Source organism: Cherax quadricarinatus, chromosome 39, assembly GCF_038502225.1.
Source record: "Cherax quadricarinatus isolate ZL_2023a chromosome 39, ASM3850222v1, whole genome shotgun sequence".
NCBI lineage: Eukaryota > Metazoa > Arthropoda > Malacostraca > Decapoda > Parastacidae > Cherax > Cherax quadricarinatus.
This window is the reverse complement of record NC_091330.1, coordinates 21,198,439-21,219,902: the sequence shown is the minus strand read 5'-3', so window position 1 is coordinate 21,219,902 and position 21,464 is coordinate 21,198,439. Positions and strand designations below refer to the sequence as shown.

The window sequence follows — 21,464 nt, the reverse complement described above, 5'->3', positions numbered from 1 at the left end:
GTCCAAACGTTGATCTACGTTTGCATGCGTAGCGCTTCAAACGCAGATCTAGGTTTTTTTTTTTTTTCAAAAGAAACAATGTAAAATTGAATGTAGATCTACGTTCGAAGCGCTACGCGTGCGAACGTAGATTTATGTTTGGACAGTTTAAGGGTTATTATACTATGACGCTTAAAGCACCCTAGAGTGATAAAATGAATATGCAGTACTCATTACTTACCTTAAAATATTTGTAGTCTTAATTTTCTTAATGTAGGGTGAGAGGTGAAAAGTATTTATTTGTAGAAAGTCAGGTGTGGGAGGTAGGGTAGCCCACCTGGCCACCCCACCCACACAGAGTACTATGTAAACAAACGGACGAAGCGTCTGGTTATGGTTCATACATGTTCATACAAACACCTTACATGGTGTACAAGTTGTCTCCACAGTGGTACAGTAGAATATATAAAGACCAACACTTCCATTCTCATGTAACATCATTTTTAGAAGGAATGATGCTCTGACAAGTTAGTACAAAATAAATAAACAGTAACACTGCCATTCTCATGCAACACACCATTTTTGGAGTGAATGATATTGTTATTATTATTATTATTAAAATCATAATAGAGAAGTGCTAAACCCACAAGGATTGTGAATAGCTATAGATAGAGTGAAGGCATACGAAAGGAATATTTTTCTACAGTTAAGTAACTGGTGTTTGACTAGAGAAAACATAATTCTTCCAACACTCCTACAAACTGCTTGTAAACAAATCTCATATTTAAATAAATTTTTATACTGTGGATATATATATCATGTTTATATGTTATGTAGCATGTTTATTACAGAATTTTGAAAAGAATATCATAGATGGATTAATGGAAATGTCTATATTAATGTAATATACAACATTTAATACACCCAAGAGATTATTATATGGCATCAAGAGTAGAGAGACTCTAAGTGATTTTTAATGTGTACCTGCACGCCACTACAGTGTATAAGTATATTTAGGTACAGGTACACATAAGTATAATTATTGGAGTAGTGGGAGGCTCAAGAGGGTTGGAATAGTTTTAAAAATGCAATATTAGAATGTAGGGGAGAAGTTTGTGGTGATAGGAGGGTCGGTGCAGGAGGAAAGAGTAGTGGTTGGTGGAATCGTGAAGTAAAGGGTGTGATAAAAGAGAAAAAGATAGCTTACGAGAGGTTTTTATAAACCAGAAAAGTTATAAGAAGAGCAGAGTATATGGATAGTAAAAGAAAGGTGAAGAGAGTGGTGAGTGCAAAAGGAGAGCAGATAATAAAATGGAAAGGCACTGTCAAGAAATTTTGCAGAAAATAAGAAAAATATTGGAGTGAGATAAACAAGTGTATGCACCTGGAGAAGAGAGGAATGCAGAGGAGAGAGAGAGATTTTGGGAGATGTTAAGTGAATGTATAGGAGCCTTTGAACCAAGTGAGAGAGTAATTGTGGTAGGGGACTTGAATGCTAAAGTAGGAGAAACTTTTAGAGAGGGTGTGGTAGGTAAGTTTGGGGTGCCAGGTGTAAATGATAATGGGAGCCCTTTGATTGAACTTTGTATAGAAAGGGGTTTAGTTATAGGTAATACATATTTTAAGAAAAAGAGGATAAATAAGTATACACGATATGATGTAGGGCGAAATGACAGTAGTTTGTTGGATTATGTATTGGTAGATAAAAGACTGTTGAGTAGACTTCAGGATGTACATGTTTATAGAGGGGCCACAGATATATCAGATCACTTTCTAGTTGTAGCTACACTGAGAGTAAAAGGTAGATGGGATACAAGGAGAATAGAAGCATCAGGGAAGAGAGAGGTGAAGGTTTATAAACTAAAAGAGGAGGCAGTTAGGGTAAGATATAAACAGCTATTGGAGGATAGATGGGCTAATGAGAGCATAGGCAATGGGGTCGAAGAGGTATGGGGTAGGTTTAAAAATGTAGTGTTAGAGTGTTCAGCAGAAGTTTGTGGTTACAGGAAAGTGGGTGCAGGAGGGAAGAGGAGCGATTGGTGGAATAATGATGTAAAGAGAGTAGTAAGGGAGAAAAAGTTAGCATATGAGAAGTTTTTACAAAGTAGAAGTGATGCAAGAAGGGAAGAGTATATGGAGAAAAAGAGAGAAGTTAAGAGAGTGGTGAAGCAATGTAAAAAGAGAGCAAATGAGAGAGTGGGTGAGATGTTATCAACAAATTTTGTTGAAAATAAGAAAAAGTTTTGGAGTGAGATTAACAAGTTAAGAAAGCCTAGAGAACAAATGGATTTGTCAGTTAAAAATAGGAGAGGAGAGTTATTAAATGGAGAGTTAGAGGTATTGGGAAGATGGAAGGAATATTTTGAGGAATTGTTAAATGTTGATGAAGATAGGGAAGCTGTGATTTCGTGTATAGGGCAAGGAGGAATAACATCTTGTAGGAGTGAGGAAGAGCCAGTTGTGAGTGTGGGGGAAGTTCGTGAGGCAGTAGGTAAAATGAAAGGGGGTAAGGCAGCCGGGATTGATGGGATAAAGATAGAAATGTTAAAAGAAGGTGGGGATATAGTTTTGGAGTGGTTGGTGCAATTATTTAATAAATGTATGGAAGAGGGTAAGGTACCTAGGGATTGGCAGAGAGCATGCATAGTTCCTTTGTATAAAGGCAAAGGGGATAAAAGAGAGTGCAAAAATTATAGGGGGATAAGTCTCTTGAGTGTACCTGGTAAAGTGTATGGTAGAGTTATAATTGAAAGAATTAAGAGTAAGACGGAGAATAGGATAGCAGATGAACAAGGAGGCTTTAGGAAAGGTAGGGGGTGTGTGGACCAGGTGTTTACAGTGAAACATATAAGTGAACAGTATTTAGATAAGGCTAAAGAGGTCTTTGTGGCATTTATGGATTTGGAAAAGGCGTATGACAGGGTGGATAGGGGGGCAATGTGGCAGATGTTGCAAGTGTATGGTGTAGGAGGTAGGTTACTGAAAGCAGTGAAGAGTTTTTACGAGAATAGTGAGGCTCAAGTTAGAGTATGTAGGAAAGAGGGAAATTTTTTCCCAGTAAAAGTAGGCCTTAGACAAGGATGTGTGATGTCACCGTGGTTGTTTAATATATTTATAGATGGGGTTGTAAGAGAAGTAAATGCGAGGGTCTTGTCAAGAGGCGTGGAGTTAAAAGATAAAGAATCACACACAAAGTGGGAGTTGTCACAGCTGCTCTTTGCTGATGACACTGTGCTCTTGGGAGATTCTGAAGAGAAGTTGCAGAGATTGGTGGATGAATTTGGTAGGGTGTGCAAAAGAAGAAAATTAAAGGTGAATACAGGAAAGAGTAAGGTTATGAGGATAACAAAAAGATTAGGTGATGAAAGATTGAATATCAGATTGGAGGGAGAGAGTATGGAGGAGGTGAACGTATTCAGATATTTGGGAGTGGACGTGTCAGCGGATGGGTCTATGAAAGATGAGGTGAATCATAGAATTGATGAGGGAAAAAGAGTGAGTGGTGCACTTAGGAGTCTGTGGAGACAAAGAACTTTGTCCTTGGAGGCAAAGAGGGGAATGTATGAGAGTATAGTTTTACCAACGCTCTTATATGGGTGTGAAGCGTGGGTGATGAATGTTGCAGCGAGGAGAAGGCTGGAGGCAGTGGAGATGTCATGTCTGAGGGCAATGTGTGGTGTGAATATAATGCAGAGAATTCGTAGTTTGGAAGTTAGGAGGAGGTGCAGGATTACCAAAACTGTTGTCCAGAGGGCTGAGGAAGGGTTGTTGAGGTGGTTCGGACATGTAGAGAGAATGGAGCGAAACAGAATGACTTCAAGAGTGTATCAGTCTGTAGTGGAAGGAAGGCGGGGTAGGGGTCGGCCTAGGAAGGGTTGGAGGGAGGGGGTAAAGGAGGTTTTGTGTGCGAGGGGCTTGGACTTCCAGCAGGCATGCGTGAGCGTGTTTGATAGGAGTGAATGGAGACAAATGGTTTTTAATACTTGACGTGCTGTTGGAGTGTGAGCAAAGTAACATTTATGAAGGGATTCAGGGAAACCGGCAGGCCGGACTTGAGTCCTGGAGATGGGAAGTACAGTGCCTGCACTCTGAAGGAGGGGTGTTAATGTTGCAGTTTAAAAACTGTAGTGTAAAGCACCCTTCTGGCAAGACAGTGATGGAGTGAATGATGGTGAAAGTTTTTCTTTTTCGGGCCACCCTGCCTGGTGGGAATCGGCCAGTGTGATAATAAAAAAAAAAAAAAAAAATAAACAAGTTAAGAAAACCTAGGGAATGAATGGATATGTCAGTTAAAAACAGAGTAGGGGAGTTAGTAGATGGGAGCTGGAAGTATTTTGGGTAGGTGGCGGGAATATTTTGAGGAACTTTTAAATGTCGGCGAAGAAAGGAAAGCAGTAATTTCATGCACTGGCCAGGGAGGTATACCATCTTTTAGGAGTGAAGAAGAGCAGGATGTGAATGTGGGGAAGGTGTGTGAGGCATTACGTAGAATGACAGGGCGTAAAGCAGCTGGAACTGACGGGATCATGACAGAAATGTTAAAAGCCGAGGGGGATATAGTGTTTTAGTGGTTGGTATTTTTCTTTAATAAATGTATGAAAGAGGGGAAGGTACCTAGGGATTGGCGGAGAGCATGTATAGTCCCTCTATATAAAGGGAAGGGGGACAAAAGAGATTGTAAAAATTATAGAGGAATAAGTTTACTGAGTACACCAGAAAAAGTGTATGGTAGGGTTATAATTGAAAGAATTAGAGGTAAGACAGAATGTAGGATTGCAGATGAGCAAGGAGATTTTAGAGTGGGTAGGGTATGTGTAGATCAAGTGTTTACATTGAAGCATATATGTAAACAGTATTTAGATAAAGGTAGGGAAGTTTTTATTGCATTTATGGATTTAGAAAAGGCATATGATAGAGTGGATAGGGGAGCAATGTGGCAGATGTTGCAAGTATATGGAATAGGTGGTAAGTTACTAAATGCTGTAAAGACTTTTTATAAGGATAGTGAGGCTCAGGTTAGGGTGTGTAGAAGAGAGGGAGACTTCTTCCCGGCAAAAGTAGGTCTTAGACAGGGATGTGTAATGTCACCATGGTTGTTTAATATATTTATAGATGGGGTTGTAAAAGAAGTAAATGCTAGGGTGTTTGGGAGAGGGGTGGGATTAAATTATGGGGAATCAAATACAAAATGGGATTTGAGACAGTTATTTTTTGCTGATGATACTGTGCTTATGGGAGATTCTAAAGAAAAATTGCAAAGGTTAGTAGACTAGTTTGGGAGTGTATGTAAAGGTAGAAAGTTGAAAGTGAACATAGAAAAGAGTAAGGTGATGAGGGTATCAAATGATTTAAAGAAAAACTGGATATCAAATTGGGGAAGAGGAGTATGGAAGACGTGAATGTTTTCAGATATTTGGGAGTTGACGTGTCAGCGGATGGATTTATGAAGGATGAGGTTAATCATAGAATTGATGAAGGAAAAAAGGAGAGTGGTGCGTTGAGGTATATGTGGAGACAAAAAACGTTATCTGTTGAGGAAAGAAGGGAACGTATGAAAGTATAGTAGTACCAACACTCTTATATGGGTGTGAAGCTTGGGTTGTAAATGCTGCAGTGAGGCTGCGGTTAGAGGCAGTGGAGATGTCTTGTCTAAGGGCGTGTGGTGTAAATATTATGCAGAAAATTCGGAGTGTGGAAATCAGGAGAAGGTGTGGAGCTAATAAAAGTATTAGTCAGAGGGCTGAAGAGGGTTTGTTGAGGTGGTTTGGTCATTTAGAGAGAATGGATCAAAGTAGAATGACATGGAGAGCATATAAATGTGTAAGGGAAGGAAGGCGGGGTAAGGGTTGTCCTTGAAAAGGTTGGAGAGAGGGGGTAAAGGAGGTTTTGTGTGAGCATCCTAGTGAATGGAGACAAATGGTATTTTGGGGCTGACGAGCTGTTGGAGTGTGAGCAGGGTAATATTTAGTGAAGCGATTCAGGGAAACTGGTTATTTGTACATAGCTGGACTTGAGTCCTGGAAATGGGAAGTACAATGCCTGCACTTTAAAGGAGGGGTTTGGAATATTGGCAATTTGGAGGGATATGTTATGTATCTTTATTACGTATATGCTTCTAAACTGTTGTATTCTGAGTATCTCTGCAAAAACAGTGATTATGTATGAGTGAGGTGAAAGTGTTAAATGATGATGAAAGTATTTTGTTTTTGGGAATTTTTTCTTTCTTTTTGGGTCACCATGCCTCAGTGGGAGAAGGCTGACTTGCTAAAAAAAAAAAAAATTAGGGTGCTGGGGACAGTTAAGGGGTTAGTAATTTGTACATGGAATATTTTGAAACTAGATTGCTTAACAAAATCCTTCTTAGTAGAGCTAAGTGGTACAGATATATTGATGACAAAGATATTTTATGTCTTATGCCTAAGAATATAAATATAAACCATTTCCTTGTTAAATTAAATAGTCTAGCTCATTCCATAAATTTTACTATTGAGTTTGAACGAAATAACTTGTTGCCTTTTCTAGATATTTTAATTATTAAGGGGAACCATGATTTTTAATTTAAAATTTATAGAAAACCAAATAACTGCACTGTTATTCTTCACATCAAGATAGTTAAACCTTCTCTATTCTCATCAACATTTTTGAAAGCTTTGCGTATTTGAAGCCCAGAGTTCATGGATGAGGAAATCTTGAAGATTTATGAAATAGCTAATGACCTAAAATACCCAAAAATCTTTATTGATAAATGTTTGAAAATTGCTAGAAATACTTTCTACAATTCAAATAAAAGACAACCAACCTTATTCAAGAAAAAATATGTTGGTTCTTCCTTACCATGAAAATTTGCTTGATATACCTTCTCTTCTTAAGAATTTTAATATGAAAATTGTATTTTATAATCTTGATACATTAAAAAAACTTTTGAGAAAAAAATTACTCCAAAAATTTGATGGGTGTGTCTGCAAGATTCCTTGTAAAATATGTGATTAAGTTTATTATGGTCAAACTAGGAAAAGTCTTAAACTAAGTTACTCACTCAAAACCAAATAAATACTGAATAACTGAACCTTATAAATTGTATATCCAAAATCTTACTCACAATTATATCACATAAATGTTAAACCTAGGACCCAATCTAACTTTGTTATTTTTTTAAATACACTACCTAACAGAATACTCCATTCGACTGAATGTACAGCAATGCATGCAACCATATGACCTGTCTTTGTAATACTCATTTGTGCTTTATAGTTATCTGTTTACAATAATGTTTTATCACTGATTTCATCATTGCTTAGTTAATCGTGGCTTTGGCATGCTGCTCTTACCTGTATTTTTTTTGTACCTCTGTATGTATGCTAAAATTTCTAAATAAATAAATAAATAAATAAATAAATAAGTTTAAAACAACATATTTGTAGCATTAATGTGACCAGCAAGGTGCCACATGGATTGTTGTTGCCCCAATAACATTTCTAATTTATATACCCGTCTGGCCAAAATGAATATCATTCCAGCATAGCAACACATTTTCAGATAAGACAAAGACTTTATGTGAAATAAATAAAAATGACTGTGTATTCTTTCAGCAAGATTTACAATAAACATAGTTATAGATGAATGATGCAGTTTAATAGGATAAATGATGTGTAATGGAATTGGGAGAAAATGAAAGCAAGCCACATGGATAATATAGGTTGTTTAATAATACTATGTTAAAAACATAAGACAAGGTGAAGGACTTAGGAGTCAACATTGACTAAAATCTGTCGTCCTAGGATCACAAATGAAATACTGTAGTGAGAAACTCCTGTGCATCAATGACCAACTTAAAAACAGTTTTACATATGTAAATTACAAAATGCAGCGATACCTTTTCACACGAGATGTTCTCCCAAAATGTGAATCTACAGCAATAGTATGGTATTTGCCCTTTAACCCTTTCAGGGTCCAGAGGCCAAATCTCAGAGTGACAGCCAAAGTCCAAGAATTTAAAAAAAAAAAAAAAAAATTCTTAAAGACTTAAAGATAATATTTTTCTATAGGTCATAAAACAAAAAAGAAATCCGATCAGTACTTTACAAGATATAGAGGCTTGAAGTTGACCCTCAGTGACCAGGTGGCAGCAACATCCGTGACTTCCGTAAAGTTGCATTTTTTATTTTACTGTTTTGTTCCTTTTTCTTTTCTTCTCTTAATTTTGTTTTTTTCCAGTAACGTTAGTGGCCTGTGAGACCAACATAATGCATAATGTATTTATGTACACTCATATTCAACACAACCGCACTAATATTTTCATCATTATATTGTTTACAATAATTGTTTACAACAAAAACATGCAAAAATATTGTATATTAGTAATGTTCTATTTTATATTTACATAAGTACAGTCACTGGACATGTTCCTAGAACTGCTGCAGTCTGTGAATGTCTCTGAAACAAGGTGTCATGCAGACTGGTGTCTTACTCATTTGTCGACCAGTATGATTTTATATTATGCTTGTAGACATGAGGCATAAGCATTATTGTTGCAAAAAACAAATTCATTTCAGCCACAGTCGTCTCTTTCTACGGTGGATGACGATACGCTTTGTCCTGGAACTGCCGAGTCAGTACCGTCACTCAGTGGCTTGGGTCTCACTCCCAGTCTAGGCTGGTGCCGCATGCTGCACGCTTGCATGCTGTATGCTTGTGGTCTATGCATCCCAGTCATAGCCACATCGTTACTTTCACTGTCTATTCCAGGTGTAGTGCCATGGGATGCACTCAGTCCCCTTAGAATTGCATATGGTATAGGATACCATATGGTACCCTGTACCTGTGCCATATGGTACAGATACTGGGATCTCAATGGAAATAAGTCACTAGGACCTTTTTGGGTTATCCGAGGATCTTTACACATATGCTGCTGTCATGATAATCTATGTAACTGTATTTGTGTATACCAGAATAAACTCACTCTTGTGCATGTGGCATCGTAAGTAAGTTTATTCAGGTATACACAAATACAGTTAAATAGATTATCATACATAGCAGCATATATGTGGAAAACCTAGGATAACCTGAAAAAAAGTCGAAGTGACTTACTACCATATGGTACCATTGTACCACATGGTTCAAAACCATAGAATTCCTCTTCAGATCCACTTCCATCAGTGTTAGAACTATAACTTGGGAAGAGGAGAGCCAGAATTCGCTGGGGAGTGAGAGCTTCCTTGCCACCAGGCATAATGAACAAAGCATATTGAGATGGCATTCCCACAATGCAATGCAGGTGCCCCGATTTTTTATTTACTGCGCACACTGACCAGGCAGACCCATTCTCTTAGATGTGGGCCTACCAGCCTTCTCGCTCTAAATTTGAAGCCGCTAGAATTTTGGCATAAATCTACAGCTTGGACCCTGGCTTCAAAGTCGTAGATCTATGGGATGGACCCAGAAAGGGTTAATAAATATGTAAAAGATATAAAAGTTCAAACATGAGCTACACAATGACAGCCAGACCTAAATGATAAGTTACAAAGAAAGAGTGAAGGCATTAGACATGTCCTCATTGGCTGACAAGGAGGATAAGAGATGTGATACTGTAATTATATACGAGCTTGTTAAAGTACTACATGAAAGAATGTATAAAGAAGGCTTCTTAGCACCATCAGCAAGAAGAACAAGAGACCATAATTGTAACCCCCCCCCCCAAAAAAAAAAATACCAAAGAGCTTGAAAGTACATGTTCAGAGCAATAGATAATAGAATAATTTACAAGAGGAGCTATAAAGTGTTACAACCACTGGAGACCCTAAATATTATGATACATTGAACACTGAAAATGGAAATCACAGTCTTAACTTCTCACTTGTAGCTGCAGTACTTGCAGGCTTTCTTGCCCCTTCATACAAGTACCCCATCATTACCTTTTAAGGGATGTGTCCTAATACTGGTGCAGAACTTCCAGTCCAAATAGTTAAAGCTACCCTCCCTTGTCTTTGATCAGTTCTGATTGCCTTCTATTCCCCAAGCATTATGTGACCCTTACAGGTTAGGCTCTCATCCCTTGAATCTAATCATAACATCTTCACTAACCCTTGATGCTAATCCCTCATCATCTGTGTTTGCAGCAAAATTGGTTGTCCTCTCACCTGTGATATACAGTTGTGTGTTTATGACCTAAATTTGCTTTATTATGCACCCCCCTCTTCAAGGGGGGCTCCTTGGTGTGGTGAAGAGGCTCTTGATCTGAGGAATTAGCCCTGTCGGTCTTCTTCCTCAGACCGAACCTAATTACCCCCCATTCTCCCCTCCCCTATCCCATCCTCCCCTTTTTCCATTCCTCCTCCTCCTCACCCCTCCCTTTTGCCCTTCCTCTTTTTGGCCTTTGGGATTTCTCCCACAGGCGCGCTAGTTCCTAGGTAGGGGAAAGGACACCGGGGTCCATCCCATTCCGTTGAGGTTCTTGACGGTGGCGTAGTTTGCCGTGGAATCTGGATTGCCTGGGGATGTCCCGATCCCTCTCCGGTATCCCGGAGTAGCTTTGGGTGTCTTTCGGGCGACGGGTGTATCTCTGGAAGCCACCTTTCGGATTCCGGGGGTGGTGGCCGATGGAGATATGCTTTGTGGCGGATATCCGGCCGCCCTCTCTTTTGTCCACCGAGGTAGCTCGGCAGATGTGAGGTTGCTATCCCGGATTGCTGGTTTACTGGCATGAAGGGTAGGGTATGGCACGGGTTCCATGCTGCATCTGCGCTACTAGCGGTGTTGAGGTCCTCTTGGGCGTGGAGGGAGATTTCCGGCCCTTTCATTCCTCCTGGGAACTATTCCTCCCCGCTCCCCCCTTTTTTTTATTCTTTTTTTTTTATTTTTATTTTCTTTTCTTCTTTCTTTTTTTTTTCTTAAAAACAAAAAGCAAAGGAGTAACCTAACCATGGCAGCCCTAGTCCATGAACCCACTACCCCCGGGCCCCTTCTTGATACCGCACCCCATTCTGACCCTGCCTTGTGTTTAGACCACTCTTCAGACACTCCTGATGCCCCTGTACCTCTTGCTGGTGCTGTTTCCTCACCCGCTTCAGGTACCGGGGCTTCGACTGACTCCTTCGATTTGTCTGAACTCCGCTCTCCTTTGACTATGCTTCCGGCTTCTCCCTCTACGGTATGGCAATTTTCGAATCGCCCTCCCATTTCACGCCGGACCAACTCCGGTCCTACTCCTAAACGCCAACGTCAATCTCCTGATGATGCTCCTTCGTTACCTTCCCATTCTACTCGGAAAAGACCGACACATCAAGCACTCCCTCTCCACGCTCAGTTTCGGACCACACAATGGACTAAATTCTTTACTTTAAGACCGACTTCTTCTTCTGCCTACCTTTCTGACCATAGTATTGGCAAAGCGCTCCTGCGTCATGTTGGTAGAGATATTTCATTTCATGCTCTCAAGAGCAGTATGCGCATCGTCACTGTCCAGAATGCTGCCCAAGCTCATGATCTTTCTCTCCTTTTGAATATCGATACTACTCCTGTCACTATTGAAAAACATCTTTCTCTCAATTCTTGTAGTGGTACTGTCATTCTGCCCCATACCATAGTCCAACAGAATTTCCAGTCATGTGGCAATGACATTTTTGAACAGCTGGAACTCCAGGATCTCCCAATCCTCAAAGTAGACACTTATGTCCTTCCTGCCCGGGGGCGGAGACGTTACCCTTGCAATGTGGCTCGTTTAACTTTTGACAGCCGAGAACTCCCGTCCTCTGTATATGTCGCGGGACATCGGTTACAAGTTCAAAAGGTGATACCTCCACCGCAACAATGTAGAAATTGCTGGCGTTTTGGTCACCCAGCGAAATATTGCAGATCTATGGCCGAATGCCCAGTCTGTGGTGCCGACGACCATTCTAATACATCTTGCAGTCAACCTCCATCTTGCCTTAATTGTAATGAAGCTCACCCTTCGTACTCCCGCCGTTGCCAGGTCTACTTAAATGAACGTGAAATCCGTTGCCTCAAAGAGGCAGAAGGTCTCCCTTATGCTATGGCAGTTACTCATCTCCGCCTCCAAGGGAGACTACCCCGTGTTTCTTATTCTCGTGTTTCCAAACATCCCCCCACTTCTGGGGTCCCATCTTCTGCAGCCTCCTCTGTTGTTACCCCTCCCATAGCCACTACGGCATCTAATCCTTTTGCTGTCCTTGGCTCTGACGTCCCGACTACAACTCAGTCTGTTCTCACATCTTCGCGTCCTTCCTCACAAGCCCCAGTATCGACAAGACCTCGTACGACACCTAATACCAATCGCCCCTCTACTCAGAAGTCCAAAAAATCCACATTGCTCAAATCTTCTTTGCCCCTTCCTTCCCTTCTTCCACCTCCACACTTTACCTTTCCAGTCTCTGTACCTAGTTCTTCCCCTCTCTCTGGCTCTATTACAAGTGTGGAGATTCACCCTCCTCCTCGTACTATGCCTTCCACCCCCGTCCCCTCCCAAGTTTCTCCCTCTTCTGCCACCTCCCAGGTTTCTGCCTCTTCTGTCCCCCCCCACACTTCATCTCCAGTCCCTTACACTCTTCCCTCCCCCTCTACTTTGGTACAGTCCATTACTGTCCCAATCTTTACACACCCTCCTCCTTCTATCTCCAATATGGTCCCCCATACATCTTTGAATTCAGAAACACTTGAAGCCATTTCAGAATATATTGCAGAGACTAAACCTTCAATGGACACTGATTCACTTCCTGTTCCTTCTCTTCCCTCTCCTCCATCTTCACAACCCCATTCTTCGCAACGCTCCGTTCCTTCGCTACTTGAACATCTTCCAATGCCACCACACGTTGACTTTTCTAACCCCTCTAGTCCATAGGTGCCTTTACCTACAGATTCCTGATATTTTCTTCATTGGCAATCATGGCCTATTTACAGTGGAATATCTGCGGCCTCAGGGGTAATCGGGGTGAGCTTCAGATGTTGCTTTCCAGGTTTTCCCCTGTTGGTGCTTGCTTACAAGAACCAAAATTACACTCAGCTGTTTTCCAACCTATCTCAGGCTATAATTTATTGTATTCTTCGGATCCTTTCTCAGATGGGACCTGTAATGAAAGTGCCCTTCTTCTACGCAATGATATTCCGTACTGTCAACTATTTGTCCATACCTCGCTGCATTACACTGCAGCCCGTATCCACTTGAATAAGTGGTTTACAATATGTTCTTTATATCTCTCTCCTTCTCGAGCATTTTCTATCCCAGACTTTGCCTTTCTTGTTTCATCCTTACCACCACCACTTCTGTTACTTGGTGATTTTAATGCCCACCATTTCCTCTGGGGTGGGTCTCATTGTGACTCACGTGGCATCCAGTTGGAGGCTTTTCTCGCCTCTCACCCCCTCCATGTTTTAAATACAGGTACTCCCACCCATTTTGATCCTCGTACTCATACTCTCTCTTGCATCGATCTATCAGTCTGCTCTTCCTCCACTGCACTAGACTTCACCTGGTCTGTTCTACCAGACTTACATGACAGCGATCATTTTCCGATCATTCTTACTTCTCCTTCCTATTCACCACCTTTCCGTAGCCCTCGCTGGCAATTTGATCGGGCAAATTGGGATCTTTACTCACACCTCACTGCTTTTAGTGAGGTTCCTTCTTCATCCTCCATTGATGAGCTCCTGCACATCTTCTTGACGTCAGTTTATACCGCAGCTTCTCATTCTATACCCCAAACCTCAGGAAGGCATTCTCAGAAGTGCATGCCTTGGTGGTCTCCTGCTTGTGCTCGTGCAGTACGTTTGAAACGTGCTGCATGGGGCAGGTACCGGTACAATAGAACTGCTGAGAGACTTCTTGATTTTAAGCAGAAGCGTGCGATCGCTCGCCGTGTCATCCATGAAGCTAAACACACTTGTTGGCGAGACTATGTTTCCACCATCACCTCTGCTTCTTCTATGAGTGCAGTCTGGAAAAAAGTGAGGAAATTGAGTGGTAAATACTCTCCTGACCCGGCTCCTGTTCTACGGGTCGCTGGTGTTGATGTAGCAAACCCTCTCGACGTTGCCATTGAACTTGGCACACATCTGGTCCGTATTTCCCGAGGGCTCCATCTATGCCCCTCGTTTCTTTCCTCAAAGTCTGCCAGAGAGTTAGTACCCTTGGACTTTTCTTCTCTCAGAGAAGAACAGTATAATGTGCCTTTTACACTTCAAGAACTGGAGGCAACGCTCTCAGCTTGCCGATCATCGGCAGCTGGGCCTGACGACATTCATATTCGTATGTTACAACATTTACATCGGTCAGCCCTTGTAGTCCTCTTACACCTCTTCAATCTTATTTGGGCACAAGGAGTTCTTCCCCAGCTGTGGAAATCTGCCATTGTTCTCCCTTTCTGCAAACCAGGTACTACAGGACATGATGCCTCCCACTATCGCCCCATCGCTCTTACTAGTGCAGTTTGCAAAGTGATGGAACGTCTCGTAAATCGACGTTTAATGTGGTATTTAGAGACACACAAAAGTCTCTCCGCTAGTCAATATGGCTTTCGTAAGGGTCGTTCTACCATAGACCCCTTACTACGCTTGGATACGTATGTTCGTAATGCCTTTGCGAATAATCACTCAGTTATTGCTATATTTTTTGACCTTGAGAAGGCATATGACACAACTTGGAGGTTACAGAGACTAGTGTTTCTCTACTTGACCACATCTGGACCAACACCATATCCCCTTTAAAATCAGGCATAATTACAGATAATACCACAGACCACTACCCTACTTTCCTCATAACAACTCTTGGTAAAATACCCCAAGACACTACTAAAGTCACCTTCAGACTTCACAATGAGGCAGCCATTAATAACTTCACAACAGTAACAAACATTGACTGGCACACTGAGCTAGAAATCTATACAGATATTGACGAATGTTTTAATAATTTTCTAAAAAAGACCCAATACCTTTATAACAAGCACTGCCCTAAAAAAACTAAACAGATGACAGCTAAGAGACTGAACAGTCCCTGGCTAACACCCAGCATTCTCAAATCCATAAATACAAAACACCGATATGAAAAACAGTACAGAATGGGTCACATAACCAGAGACCAAACAAAACGTTACTCGTCAATCCTAACCAGCCTGATAAGAAGGGCAAAAAAATTGTATTATGAGAACAGATTATCCAACTTACGAGGTGATATAAAAAAGACCTGGAAGACCCTATCAGAAATTCTGGGAACAAAAAAGATATCACGACATAGCGAAATAAAATTAGCAAAATCAGATGAACCCCAACTCCCACCAACAGAAACAGCAAACAGACTCAATGATTTCTTCTCCACTATAGGTCAAAACCTTGCCAATAAAATCCCAAGCTCAGATACCCCACCAAATGACTACCTCACTGGCAACTACCCGAACACACTGTTCCTAGCTCCGACTAACCCATACGAAGTCTCCCTTATTATCAACGCACTGAAAAACAAGGCAGGAGATTTAAATACCTTACCACCCTTTATATACAAAAAAGCGTCACAAGTACTATCACCAATCATTGCAACACTCTTTAACAAATCCATTGAATCCTCCACCTTCCCTACAGTTCTCAAAATAGCAAGGGTCACCCCGATCCATAAAGGAGGAGACCAAACAGAGTTGAATAACTATAGGCCAATATCCAATTTACACCCTCTCTCAAAAATCTTCGAAAAATTAATTCATAAACGAATCTACTCCTACCTCATCTCCCAAAACATTCTCAACCCCTGCCAATTTGGATTCAGGCCTAATAAAAATACTAATGATGCTATTATACACATGCTAGAACATATATACACTGCAATAGAGAAAAAAGAAGTCCCACTGGGGATCTTCATTGACTTACGTAAAGCTTTTGATACAGTTGACCATGACTTGCTCCACGTAAAATTGTCACACTATGGTATTAGAGGGCACTCCCTCAACTACCTCAAGTCTTACCTCAGCAACAGAAGCCAATATGTGTACGCAAATGGGGCAAGCTCTTCCGCACAACCAATTACAGTTGGTGTCCCACAGGGAAGTGTCCTTGGCCCTCTTCTCTTTCTCCTATACATAAATGACCTACCAAATGCTTCGCAATTACTCAAACCCACACTTTTTGCAGATGACACTACATACGTCTTCTCTCACCCGAGCCCAGTCACGATAGCCAATACTGTAAACACCGAATTACAGAAAATATCTGCCTGGATGAGGACTAACAAACTTACACTAAACATTGACAAAACCTACTTCATTCAGTTTGGTAACAGAGCTACAGATGTACCTCTTAGCATAACGATAAACGGATCACCTATCACAAAGCTAACAGAGGGAAAATTCTTAGGAATCCACCTCGATAATAGACTCAAATTTCATACACATGTACGACAAATTTCTAAGAAAATTTCCAAGACTGTAGGCATACTATCGAAGATACGGTACTATGTTCCACAGTCAGCCCTCCTGGCCCTTTATCACTCTCTTATTTACCCCTATCTCACCTATGGAATTTGTGCATGGGGCTCAACAACAATTAACCATCCCAGACCACTAATTACCCAACAAAAGGCTGCAGTGAGAATGATAACAAATTCTCACTACAGGCAACACACACCACCAATATTCAAAACACTCAACCTACTCACCATACAAAACATCCATACTTATTATTGCACCTATTACATACATAGAACACTTAACTCTGATATTAACCCTCCCCTCAAACATCTCCTTGCCAACCTCAACAGAACACGTGACCATAACACAAGGCACAGATCACTCTTTGATGTTCCTCGTGTCCATCTCACGCTATGCAAAAACTCAATGCACATAAAAGGCCCTAAAATCTGGAATTCATTACCTGTAAATATAAAAGAAACACTACCTGTTTACAAATTCAAGTCTCTTCTCAAAGTTCACTTACTCACTCAAAACCAAATAAATACTGAATAACTGAACCTTATAAATTGTATATCCAAAATGTTACTCACAATTATATCACATAAATGTTAAACCTAGGACCCAATCTAACTTTGTTATTTTTTTAAATACACTACCTAACAGAATACTCCATTCTACTGAATGAACAGCAATGCATGCAACCATATGACCTGTCTTTGTAATACTCATTTGTGCTTTATAGTTATCTGTTTACAATAATGTCTTATCACTGATTTCATCATTGCTTAGTTAATCTTAAGTTAATTTTAAGCCAGCCCGTAATGCTATGCATATAAGTGGCTTTGGCATGCTGCTCTTACCTGTATTTTTTTTTGTACCTCTGTGTGTATGCTAAAATTTCTAAATAAATAAATAAATAAATAAATAAATAAATAATATTTTGGCCCAGGCCCATTCCTTAGGCCTCCGAGGCAATCTACCATCCTTCCTTAAGAACTTTTTAACTGACAGACATTTCCGTGTTCGAGTCAATAATGTTCTTTCCCCGGACTTCGTCCAAGCTGAAGGTGTCCCTCAGGGATGTGTTCTAAGCACAACACTGTTTCTCCTTGCTATAAATGATTTGGCCTCTGTTCTTCCACCCAATATTTGGTCATCACTCTATGTTGATGACTTCGCTATTGCTTGTGCAGGCGCTGACTGTCATCTTATTGCAGTTTCTCTCCAGCATGCGGTCGACCGTGTTTCCACTTGGGCCACCACGCATGGGTTTAAATTTTCAAGTACCAAAACTCACCAAATTACTTTCACTGGACGCTCTGTTATCTCCGATCATCCTTTGTATCTCTATGGCTCCCGTATCCCTGAACGTGATACAGTCAGGTTTCTAGGCCTTCTCTTTGACCGTAGGTTATCCTGGAAACCTCACATTACCTCTCTGAAGGCAACTTGTCACAGCCGGCTAAACCTTCTTAAAACCCTTGCTCATCTTTCCTGGGGAGCTGATCGTCGAACTCTGCTTCGCCTACATTCAGCCCTCATTTTATCGAAACTCGATTATGGTGACCAGATTTATTCCGCGGCCTCTCCTGCTACTCTCTCTAGCCTTAACTCTATCCATCACCAAGGATTACGTTTGTGCCTTGGTGCTTTTCGCTCTTCCCCTGTTGAGAGCCTCTATACAGAAGCGAATGTTCCATCCTTGTCTGATCGCCGTGATGCCCATTGCCTTCGCTACTATGTACGCTCTCACGATCTACACAATCCTTCCATTTATAGAATGGTCACCGATATTAGTAGACATTCTTTATTCGTTCGCCGCCCCTGTTTGCTCCGTCCCTTTTCTCTTCGCCCACATTCACTCTTGTCTTCCCTTCAGTTACCACCTTTATATGTTCATGTAGCATCTCACTTTTCCCTACCCCCCTGGGAAGTTCCAGCTGTTCGGGTCTGTTCTTTCTCACTCCCTTGCTCGAAAGCTCAACTGCCTATGGTGGCTTCCCGCTCTCTTTTTCTTGATCACTTCCACTCCCATTCTCATGCCACCGCTGTGTACACAGATGGCTCTAAGTCTTCAGACGGCATCAGATTCGCAGCAGTGTTTCCGGACAGCGTCATGCGGGGGCATTTACTATCTTCAGCTAGCATTTTTACTGCTGAACTGTATGCCATTCTTGCAGCACTTATTCGTATCGCATCTATGCCTGTGTCATCATTTGTAGTAGTCTCAGACTCCCTTAGTGCTCTACAGGCTATACGAAAATTTGATACATCTCATCCCCTAGTTCTCCGTATCCAACTTTGGCTAGGCCGTATCTCTACCAAACATAAAGATATTGTTTTTTGTTGGGTCCCTGGTCATGTCGACGTACAGGGCAATGAACAGGCAGACACCGCTGTGCGGTCAGCAGTACATGACCTACCAATTTCTTATCGAGGTGTTCCATTTCTGGACTATTTTGCTGCAATAGCTACCCACCTTCGCACCCGTTGGCAGCAACGTTGGTCAACTCTGCTCGGTAACAAACTTCATTCTATTAAACCGAGCATAGGTTACTGGCCGTCTTCTTGTCATCAGTGCCGAGGTTGGGAGACCACTCTCTCCCACCTTCGCATTGGCCACACTCGTCTTACTCATGGGTATCTCATGGAGAGGCACCCTGTTCCTCTCTGTGAGCAGTGTCAAGTTCCAGTATCGATTAGCCACATTCTGTTAGACTGCCCTCTCTATCAACGAGCACGCAGAATTTACCTCCAACGTCGTCTTCGTTCTACTACTCTCTCTTTACCTTCCCTTCTTGCTGATGGACCCTCCTTGAATCCTGACTCTCTCATTGACTTCTTGACAACGACTGATTTACTCCACAAACTCTGATAATACTTTTTGCACTCCCCTCAGCCCTTTCTAGTTCAGTCTCTTGCTGCCCTTTACCCTTTCACCATCCACTACCCCGCTGTCATCCGTAACCTATTACTCATCCATCTCCCTTTTGCCACCTGATGCCCTCGCTTCCTTCCTGCCCTGCAGCGCTGTATAGTCCTTGTGGCTTAGCGCTTCTTTTTGATTATAATAATAATAATATGCACCCCATACCCATCCTTTGGGTGGTAGTCAAAAGATTACTGAAGATTACATAATGGGTCCTGGGATTAGGCTCCAAAGTTTTGATAGCTATGCAGATTTCAGTGATAATGAACTATTTGCATATTTATGTCTGACTTCACTTGTAATGAATTATTTATACAGAGATGAATTAAGTCACAACATATATTACAGTGTAACTTATATGTGGTTTTAAATTATTTATATTAACTTATATTTTAGAAAAGTATGGGTGAATTTAAACAAGTTGAAGTGCTTATGAGTTATTTTTTCAAGAATGGCTTATAATATGCCACTGTGGATAAAATACTTGACATTTCTTTAATATTTGTGAGTGAGTTGTCTCTGAATTCATTGATTTCATCACATCCCAGCACATAATGATTCAGAGTGTGACAGTAGTCCTTCTAGCAACATTTACATTGAATTCTTTTGCATCAGCTGGTATTGCAACCTCCCATAAATACTTGTAGCCTAGCCAAAGCTGAGCTAAATTACTACTATTCCTGTTGCCAAGCTACCTTGTGGTGTAGACACCTAATTTTTACCTTATCCTCATTCATTACTGGAAGATATTTTCACACCAAAGGATTTTCTTGTATGAAATATCTGTTAAAAAATTCACGAGCTTTATTTTTTTATTAATTTTTGGGGCCATCCTGCCTTGGTGGGAGACAGCTGATGTGTTAATAACACATCAGCTGTCTCCCACCAAGGCAGGATGGCCCCCCCAAAAAAAAAAACTTTCATCATCATTTGCTCCATAAGTGTCTTGTCAGAGGTGCACTTACACTGCAGTTATAAAACTGCAACATTAACTTCCCCCACACTCACAACTGGCTCTTCCCCACTCCTACAAGATGTTATTCCTCCTTGCCCTATTCACGAAATCACAGCTTCGCTATCTTCATCAACATTTAACAATTCCTCAGAATATTCCCTCCATCTTCCTAATACCTCTAACTTTCCATTTAATAACTCTCTTCTCCTATTTTTAACCCTTAACCCCTTGACTGTCGCAACCCCCAATCCTGAGGTGTCTCCTGGTGTTGCAAAATTTAACCCTTTCAGGGTCCGTCCCGTAGATCTACGGCTTTACGTTCAGGGTCCAAACCGTAGATCTACGCCATGAGCTCAGCTCACTCTGATAAACTGTGAGTGGTACATTTGGGCCTAGATATGAGAGAATACATCTATGTGGTATGTGTGCACCACATAAAACAGATCCTGCAGCACACTGTGTATAATGAGAGAAAAAAAATGAAATCATGATTTTTCGATTAAAACAGCAACTTTGTAGTGTTTTTTCGTATGTTTTTTATAGATGTATTTGCGATTTCTTGGTCTCATTTGATAGAATGGAAGACATATTACAGAAATAGAGATGATTTTGATTGGTTTTAGCACTGGAAATGGCTTGAAACTGAGCTCAAAGTAGCAGAAATGTTAAATTTTTGCCGATATTCAAGAGTAAACAAACGACCTCACACGTCTAATACACGTCAGCTGGTGGGTCTAATATACATTCACAAATATGGTGATGATATTTATACAATCATTACAGTATTGCATAACAGTAAATCTTCTATTTTTTGGTGTGAATAAAAATTCATTATGTGAATAAAAAATCAAAATGGAATTTATTTGTAAAGCCTCAAAACATAACTAATGAACAGAGGAAATGTTAGTTTAGTGCCAGGAATACCTACATTGTTCATTCTGGACCCTATTTTGAAATTGGAATATTTTGAACTTTGTGTTAAATTGGCTAAATTACCAATTTCCGATCACTTTATTTTGTCGTTGAAACAGTTGACTTGGTGATTTCCTGTGCTCAATCGATAGAATAGAAGTAATACTAGTGAAATAGCTAAGAATTTGGTTGATTGGAATAATGTAATTGGCCTAAAATGGGAGTCAAAGTCGGCAAAATCGCCGATTCGTAAATATCGCTGACACATCAAAATTCGCGAGAGCAT

The 21,464-nt window shown here is 40.8% G+C and overlaps 1 protein-coding gene across 5 annotated transcripts in view; it reads left to right on the top strand.

Annotated features, from left to right (window-relative positions):
• Positions 1-21,464, top strand: part of LOC128696388 (uncharacterized) — an 853,106-nt gene that overhangs the window by 331,412 nt on the left and 500,230 nt on the right. The window lies entirely within an intron of this gene.